Source organism: Onychomys torridus, chromosome 8 (assembly GCF_903995425.1).
Source record: "Onychomys torridus chromosome 8, mOncTor1.1, whole genome shotgun sequence".
In the NCBI taxonomy this organism is placed as follows: domain Eukaryota; kingdom Metazoa; phylum Chordata; class Mammalia; order Rodentia; family Cricetidae; genus Onychomys; species Onychomys torridus.
In genome coordinates, this window is record NC_050450.1 from 95441235 (window position 1) to 95450887 (window position 9653).

Consider the following 9653-nt stretch of genomic DNA (forward strand, 5'->3'; position numbering starts at 1 on the left):
CTGTTCATGGTGGGAGGAGGCACATGAGTGCACATGCTCATGCATGAGGCGGCCAGGGCTTGACTTTGGGTGTAGTTCTTTAGGAGTGGCCCAGCTTGTTTTTTGAGGCAGAGTCTCTCTCACTGGGACCTAGTACTCACGGCCTAGGCTAGGCTAGACTAAGTTAGCTAGCCAGAGAGCTGTCTCTATCTTTCTGCATTGGGATTACAAACCCAAGCTGCCACACATGGGTTCTCAGGATCAACTCAGGCTCTCATGCTTTCTCAGAAAACACTTTACTAACTTTATCTCTCAGCCCCTCTCTGACCTATTTATTCATCTTTTTTCCTTCAGTGCCCAGGCCTTACAAGGCAAGTGCTTAATCACTGAGCTATGACCCTACCCCAAAATCATTTAAATATTTTTCAAATGAGGAACTCTTTTTTTTTTTTTTTTCTTTTTTCTTTTTCTAAGACAGGGTTTCTCTGTGTAGCCTTGGCTGTCCTAGAACTCACTCTGTAAACCAAGCTGGCCTCCCAGCTGGATTAGAGGTGCGTGCCACCACTGCCCCGCTACATCTTTGTTTTATTAAAATAGTAACTGCCTGGCTCCCAACAACCGAGGAGAGTACAAAGTACAACTGTGTGTTTATGTAGATCTGAGGCCCTGGGCTCCTTTTGTTTGTCACTAAGCAAATGCTAAACCCTTTCTTAATAAAAACACAAGGCTGGAGAGACACAAGGCTCAGCAATTAAGAACACTGGCTGTTGCTGGGCAGTGGTGGTGTATACCTTTGACCCCAGCACTCTGGAGGTAGAGGCAGGCGGATCTCTGTGAGTTCGAAGCCAGCCTGGTCTATAGAGTGAGTTCCCAGGACAGTCAGAGCTACACAGAGAAAGAGAAACCCTGTCTTGAAAAGCCAAAAAACAAACAAACAAACAAAAAACAAAAAAAAACCACTGGCTGTTCTTCCAGAGGATCCAGGTTCAATTCCCAGGACCTACATGAAGGCTCACAACTGTCTGTAACTCCAGTTCCAGGGGATCCAACACCCATCCTCCTTTGGCCTCAGTGGGCATCAGGCAAACATAGTGCATAGACACATCCAGGCAAACACCTAAGTAACAACAATAAAAGACCACCATAGAGCTGGGGGGTGGAGGCACACGCCTTTAATCCCAGCACTGGGGGATGGGGGTGGGGGAGGCAGGTGGATCTCTGTGGTTGGAGGCCAGTATGGTCTACAAAGTGAGTTCCAGGACAGCCAGGACTGCTACCTGGGGAGGTGGGGTGCCACTGTTCAGTTTGTCATTGGCTCCTCATTTCAGGCATATAAAATCTGTTACTGTGACATTATTTGGGAAAGACAATCCCATTCCGGGGGGGGGGGGGGGTCTTGGGGGCATATAGATTAGTGATACTGTGAATTCCAATTTGGGCTACTTGAGATCCCTGTCTTGCAGAGCCAGGCAGATCTCTGTGAATTCGAGGCCAGGCTGGTCTCCAAAGCGAGTTCCAGGAAAGGCGCAAAGCTACACAGAGAAACCCTGTCTCAAAACAAAACAAAAACAAAAACAAAAACAAAAAAACAAACAAACAAACAAAACCAAGCAGCTTTAGTCGCAGCACTTGAGAGGCAGAGGCAGGGGAATCTGAGTTCGAGGCCAGCCTGGTCTACAGAGCAAGTACACGGCAGCCAGAGCTACACAGAGAAACTCTGTTTTGGGGGAAAAAACCCAAAAAGCAAAAAACAAGCAAGCAAACAGTAGATAGGAGGTCTGGGAATGTAGCTCAATGGTAGTATGTTTACATAGCATGTAGCAGGCATTTGAACCCCAGCATTGTGAAAGACAGAAAGAGAATGTAATAAGTTACATCAAAACCCCAGGTTAGGAGCTGGAGAGATGGCTCAGCAATTAAGAGCACTGACTGCTCTTCCAGAGGACCTGGGTTCAATTTCCAGCACCCACATGGCAGCTCACAGTCACCTGTTACTCCAGGCTCAAGAGAACCGATGTCCTCTTCTAGCCTCCTTGGGCATCAGGCTTACACATGATACATAGACCTACATAAAGGTAAAACTCATACACACACACACACACACACACACACACACACACACACATTTGTTTGTTTGTTTGTTTGTTTGTTTGTTTGTTTTTCAAGACGGGGTTTCTCTGTGTGTAGCAGTCCTAGCTGCACTGGAACTCACGTTGTAGGTCAGGCTGGCCTCGAACTCATTGAGATCTTCCTGCCCCTGCCTCCCAAGTGCTGGGATCAAGGGCAAGTGCCACCAATATCAGCTCTCACGCTCATCTTCTTAAACCACTGCCCCTTGGCCAGCCAATAGACACCCATGTGCATCCACAAAATGATGGTACTCCTCTTTTCCATCCTGCCCCAGGTCTCCTGATTTGCTGCTTCCTGGGACATGGTGCTTCCACCCAACAGACACTCTGACCAGAAACCTTGCTGACATGTTTAATTCCTCTCCTGTCAACAAACCTGGCTCCATCTTCAGACTATATCCAGAATCCAGCCACTTCCCGACACCTCCACTGCTTCCCCCAACCCCATTACAATCGTTTTCCTTTCGGGCTATTGCAAAAACTTTGCAACTAGTCTCCCATCTTCTGCCCAAACTTAGTGAGCACACACTGAGTTTTTGCTTGTTGGTTTTTGTTCTCTTCCTCCCTCCCTTTCTCCTTCCCTCCCTCCCTCCCCTCCTCCTCTTCTTCTTCTCCTTCTTCTCCTCCTCCTCCTCCTTCTTCTTCTCCTTCTTCTTCTTCTTCTTTTCTCTCTCTCTCTCTCTCTCTCTCTCTCTCTCTCTCTCTCTCTCACTCACTCACTCACTCTGTGTGATCAGTGTGCTGGGAATGGAATCCATGAACACTAAAAAATCATTCTACCCCAGCTCCCCCGGCTGACTCATTCTTTGTGTTTGTTCTCACGTGTTCCTGCGTGTGTGTGTGTGTGTGTGTGTGTGTGTATACTCCTGCAGGTGATTCTTTTAACATGTATGTTAGCTCATACCACTCCTTTGTCTCAGACTCCACTGGCTCCCCATCTCACTAGAGCTACAATCAATCTAGACCTGGAGAGATGTCTCAGCAGGTAAGACCACTTCTTCTAGCAGAGGACCTGAATGCAATGACAGTAGCCACATTCCATGGGATCTGATATCCTTTTCTGGCCTTCTTTTTTTTAAAGATTTATTTATTTATTATGTATACAGTGTTCTGTATGCACGTACCCCTGCAGACCAGAAGAGAGCACCAGATCTCATTACAGATGGTTGTGAGCCACCATGTGGTTGCTGGGAATTGAACTCAGGACCTTTGGAAGAGCAGCCAGTGTTCTTAACCATTGAGCCATCTCTCCAGCCCCTTTTCTGGCCTTCTTGGGCACCAGGCATGCACATGGTGCACATACATACATGCAGACAAAAAAAACTTCATACGTATATATTAAAAAACAAAAAATTTTTCAACCTCTAGCTCCTTTTTTTCTTCTGTTGTCAACAGCAAACCTTTGTGATGTCCGAGGAACCAACAGAATGCATCTGTCACAGTCCAACTTTTTTTTTTCTTTAAGGTTTTCAAGACAAAGTTTCTCTATGTATCCTTGGCTGTCCTGGAACTTCCTCAGTAGACCAGTGGCCTAGAACTCAGAGATCCACTGGCCTCTGCCTCCTGAGTGCTGGGATTTAAGGTGTGTGCTACACTGCCCAGCTCAGTCCCAACTTTTACAGTAAGAATTCTTGTGCATGGGTGCAACTGTATCACAACTTTGTAGTTTCTTCTTGTAGCTGCTGTCATGCTGGGGATTGATCTAGGGCCTTCTGCCTGCAGACATTCTACCACTGAGCTACATGCCCAGCCTTCTTTATTTTCTACTGTAGACATGTTTTAGCCCACATGTGTGTGTGTATGTGTATTTCTACATATATGTGTATATGTGCATATATATATACACATATATGTGTATATGTATGTGTGTATGTATATGTATATGTGTGTGTGTGTATATATATATATATATATATATTTTTTTTTTTTTTTTTTTTTTTTTTTTTTCAAACCCAGGGCCTTATATATGCTAGGTAAGCATTGTTTCACTGAGCTACATCTCCAACATTAGGCTGTATGTTTTCTAATATTTTTCTCTCTGCCTATGTATGTGTGTGTGTGTGTATATATATATATATATGAGATATGTGCCACCATGCATAGCCAGTGTTGGTTATGTTAATGGTTCTTAACTGAATTCATGCCAGTGTCCATATATAACAGACCTTTCTTTACTGTGCTTCAATAAAAATCTTGGAAAATATTATCCATAAATATAACATGACCAGTAGTGAGTTTAAAGCAGAAACAAAACTTAAAATAGCAAAATATCTTCAACACCTCAAATATATATCCATCTATCTATAGATAGATAGGAATATACATATATCACTGTATACATAGAAGAGATGGAAATGAGGCTATAGGTAGTGTGGACATATAGTCATCTGTTTTGTTTTGTATTTTTTAGACAGGAATCTCACTATTTAACTCTGGATGACCTGTAACTCACTACATAGACCAGAATGACCTTGAATTCACAGAGATCCACACACCTTCTGCCTTCTGAGTGCTGATAAATTAGGCATGGACCAACAAGCCAAGCTCTCTGAAAGTCTTTTTGTTTGTTTGTTTGTTTGTTTTTTCAAAACAGGGCTTCTCTGAGTAACAGCCCTGGCTGTCCTGGAACTTACTTTATAGACCAGGCTGGCCTCAAACTCACAGAGATCTGATTGCCTCTGCCTCCTGAGTGCTGGGATTAAAGGCCTGTGCCACCACTGCCTGGCCTGAAAGGTTTTTTTGTTTGGTTTTTTTAAGGATCCTATGCTATTTCATAGAGATTCAGAGGGTGTAGATGATAAAACTCGTATGGGCCTTAAAAATTGTAATTTCCAGGCTAGAGTGATATAGTTCATCCAGTAAAGGCACCTACTGCCAAGCCTCAAGACCTGAGTTCAATCTCCAAGCCCCACAGGGTGGAAGGCAAGACTGACTCCTATAAACTGTCCTCTGTCCTCCACACACGTGTACATAGACATATAACTAAATAAATGGAAAAAATGGTAATAAAGCCAGGCAGCGTTGGCACACATGTGTACATAGACATATAACTAAATAAATGGAAAAAAATGGTAATAAAGCCAGGCAGCGTTGGCACACATGTGTACATAGACATATAACTAAATAAATGGAAAAAAATGGTAATAAAGCCAGGCAGCGTTGGCACACATGTGTACATAGACATATAACTAAATAAATGGAAAAAATGGTAATAAAGCCAGGCAGCGTTGGCACATGCCTTTAATCCGAGCACCGGAGGGAGGGGGAGGCAGAGGCAGGCAGATCTCTGAGTTCTAAGCCAGTCTGGTTTACTGAGTGAGTTTCTGGACAGCCAGGGATACACAGAGAAACCCTGTCTTGAAAAACAAACAAACCAATAACAATAATAAAGAACTGCAATTTTCTTGGAAATGTGATCTGGGTTGTCTTAGGGATTCTTGCACGGTGGACTGAGTGAAAACGAAGAAACACTGCTTGCTATATTTCCGAGCTACCTGCCACCTTTTCTCTCAGGAGCAAGTAGAAATCCCACAGATCAACGCAAGATTCTCAATCAGAGAAAGCCTTAGAATTTTTGTCTTCAGGGTCAGTTTTAGCCTCCTCACTCATTGATGAGAACACCGAACGCCAAGAAAAGTCAAGCGGCTCACCGACGGTTCTGGTAAATCGTGCTTCGAAGCAGCGGATGTCAGTGAGACTGTAAGAGATATCCTGCTGGGCCACACTCTCTTCCCTCAGCCGTAGACACACACACCCGGAACCCAGCTCGGGCCAGGAGACTGGAGCCGCTAGCCCCGCCCCCAGACCAGCCCCGCCCCCAGACCAGCCCCGCCCCCAGACCAGCCCCGCCCCCAGACCAGCCCCGCCCCCAGACCAGCCCCGCCCCCAGACCAGCCCCGCCCATGCCTGGGCCTGCCCCCGCGCCATACGCCCCGCCTCCGGGGCGGTCCGCAGCACTGCCTGACTGGCGACCGGCTCAGAGGGCCTCACGGGGTCCTTCCCGCGGGCTTCCGACGCATTGCCTGAGTGGAAGTGCAGGCGGCTTCCGGTGTGAGTGACGAGTGGTGGCCGAAGCTGGGGGACAGCAGGGGACGCTTAGGCAGGGACCATGGCGGACGGCGGCTCGGAGCGGGCCGATGGGCGCATTGTGAAGATGGAGGTGGACTACCAGCGCCACGGTGGACCAGCGCCTGCCTGAGTGCGAGAAGCTGGCCAAGGTGAGGGGAGGCCGGCCGGCTGTTGGCGGGCGCCAGGGGCTGAGTCACGGCGTGGAGCCTGCCCTAGGCCTCAGGGGGCCTGTGGAGCTGGAGCGCGCATCCCTGGTGGCCTTCCTAGCCGGGTTGGGCCTGCTTGAGTGGGAGACCCCGGGTCTGTCCGCTCGGGAGTCCCCGCAACCCGAAGCCCCCCAAGCCCGAAGATAGATGGTCACCTCTTTGCATCGGAGTTGACGTCCAGTTTTAGTGCCTGGCCGTTTGTTGGGACGCTAAGTAACGTTTGATTTATTTGGCTCTCAAGGTTCAGGCTGCATTAGAGAGTGGTTTTCATGTTACTGTGGCCCAATCAATTTACGACCTTAAATCGTTTATAAATCATGGCAGTGTGCCTGGTCTTTGACAAAGGTGAACCTGGAAAGTGGGTAGTACAAATGTAATGGAACCAGGACCCCAGGTATGATGTGAAGCCATCCAAGTGAGAGTTACTGGAACACAGAAGGAAGCTGTTAGTTCTTATGGGAGAGAAGCTGACATTTGTGTTTGGCGTTTGAGTAAGATTAAATAAAATGGAGATAGAGAAGAGTCGTTTCTAGAGAGGACGGTATAGGAAAGACAAGTGGGTATTAAAAATACAGAGACTGAGAGGGCAGAAAATGAATGTGTTTTGTGGCGCTAGGGATCAGACTTGGGGTCATGGACCATAGTAGGGCAAATGGCCGTCTGCCATTGGAGCCTACACCATCAAACCTCCCTATCATAGAATAAGAACATACCTTGACCCCAAACAAACTCCCACCACGCTGTGCTATGTGTCAGGGCAAGTTTTTATATCATTTTGTACATAGAAGAAGCGGCGGGAACTGAAAGTATTTTGCCCCAGGTTATAGTAGTAATAGCCAGAATCAGGGATTCAAAGCTAGCTTTGCTCTTTAGATAATGTTATTTGGTTTTTTGCTAAGGATTACACCTCCTTAAATTTCTTCTTTAGTTTAGTGACTTGAAAAGTCACTTTGATACAAAGGGTTGTTTGTTTGGACCTAAAGAGCTTATTAATTCATAAGTACAGAATGCGAGTATATTCACAAAGCTGCATTGACAGTGCTGATTTGAATGGGAAACCAGGAATAAGAATTTTAGTTTGTTTTTTTTTTAAATTTTATATATATGAGTGTTTTGCCTGCATATATGATTGTACACACATTGTGAGACACACACACACACCCATATTTGTGCTGGGACTCAAACCAGGTCTTCTAAGAAGAGCAGCCAGTGTTCTTAACTGCTGAACCATCTTTCCCAGCCCCAGGAATATGGATTTTTATGTGAAATACTTCCAATGTTTAGGAACTGGATGCTAATCTGTCTTAAAATGCTATTTGAACCAATGAGCTAAAGAATTAAGGAAACATGCCTGGAGGCCAAAGTCATCTCCTGAAGCCCCCTTTGAGGTTACTGGAACAGTGGTGTTTGGTTAGAAGGGGAAGAGAACATCATTTGCTTTAGAAAGTTACAAACTACACTAGCCCATGATAGGCTCCCAGTTGCAATCCTACGTGTTTGGAAGAGGAATGTAGACAATGTTGCCCAAGAAAGGCCACCTAGTCTGTATGCCACAGTTGCAAACTCAAAGTTGCCAGATGCCTTCCTGGGCAGTTGATGAGTAATGGATGTGATCAGAACAAAGGACTCTTTGGGCCTGTTAAACTAGTTAAAATGTTAAAACATTTGGATTCTGGAAGGTTTGTGTGTGTGTTAGCTTTTAAAGACGCAGTTGAGAGCAAGGTTGTGTGTGAGGTTGTGCTTGTTTTTGTTTTATGGGAATCAGTAAAGAGAGACTTTGAGGCCGGGGAATATACTTTTTTTTTTCCAGAACCATAGTTTAACTTTTAGATTTTCTCAATCCTAAGTTTAATGTTTTGGATCTCTTTAAACCACTTGGCATTTTATTTCTTTTCTTTCCTTTTTTTTCTAATTTTTCTTCGAGACAAGGCTTTCTTCTCGTCCCTTCTTCTCTCTCTCTCCTCTCTTCCCTCTTCTTCGTCCACACTTCTCTCGGTCTCCTCTTCCTCTCTCTCCCTCTCCCCTGTCGTCCCTCCTCTCCCTCTCCCTCTCCCTCCTCCTCTCCCTCTCCCTCTCCCTCTCCCTCCTCCCTCTCCCTCTCGCCTCTCTCTCTGTGTGTGTGTGTGTGTGTGTTGCTAGAGATTGGAACCCAGAACATGCATAGGCAGGCACTGTACCACTGAGCTATCCTCCAGCCCTTTTAATGTTTTGTTGTTGTTTGTTTTGTTTTCCAAGACAGGGTTTTGGCTGTCCTGGAACTTACTCTGTAGACCAGGCTGGCTTTGAACTCCAAGAGATTTGCCTGCCTCTGCCTCTGCCTCCCACAGTGCTGGATTAAGGGCATGCACCACCACTGCCCAGCTCTTTTTAGGTTTTTAACAAGTTTTTTTTCTCCTTGCCCCTTTCCAGGGCTGGAGATGAAATCCTGGCACCTACATGTTAGGCAAGTACTCTTGCCACTTAATGTTACAGTTCTGCTCTGGAATGTGTGGGACATTTTAGCATATGCTGTTTTATTTTTATTTTGACCTCAATAACTATGAAGAAAATTTTGTTCTTTTGTCTGTGAGAAGACTTAAAGTTCAGTGGTTTATTTTGGCTGCTCAAGCTCAGGTCACCTGGCAACAAGAATAGTGATCAGTTTTTGCTGTAACTCATTTCCTGTTTAAAGGGCCATCAGTTCTGCATTTAATTTCCTTCAGACATTGTTTATTTCCAATGTAAAAGAAATTTGAAGGTAGAAATTGTGGGCATAGGTACTTGATGAGAATGTATCAGCTGTGGGGCTGGAGAAATGGCCCAACAGTTAGGAGCATTAACTGTTCTAGAGATCTGAAATCACTTTCCAGCACCCTGGTTTGGTGGCTCACTCTGGCTCCAGGATCCCAACACTTTTCTAAAGTTACCCATACATGTGTGCACATATACACACAAATCAAAATGTTCAAAAATTTTAAATCTTATTAGGAAGAAGAATGTAAATATATCTGATGAGAAAACCACATTTAGCAAAAGCCTTGAAAGGGCAGACTGGCCAGATGGTGGTGGTGCGTGCCTTTAAACCCAACACTCATGAGGCAAAGGCAGGCGATCTCTATGAGTTCAAGGCCAACCTGGACTACAGAGTTCCAGGACAGGACAGCCAAGGCTACACAGAGAAATCCTGTCTTGGGGGGTGCAGGGGCAGATTGAAGTCTAGAGCAGTAAACTTGCCAGTCTTGGTTGTTCCATTTCGCATCTCCTGCAGGCATGATCGAGAACAATTCTGTAT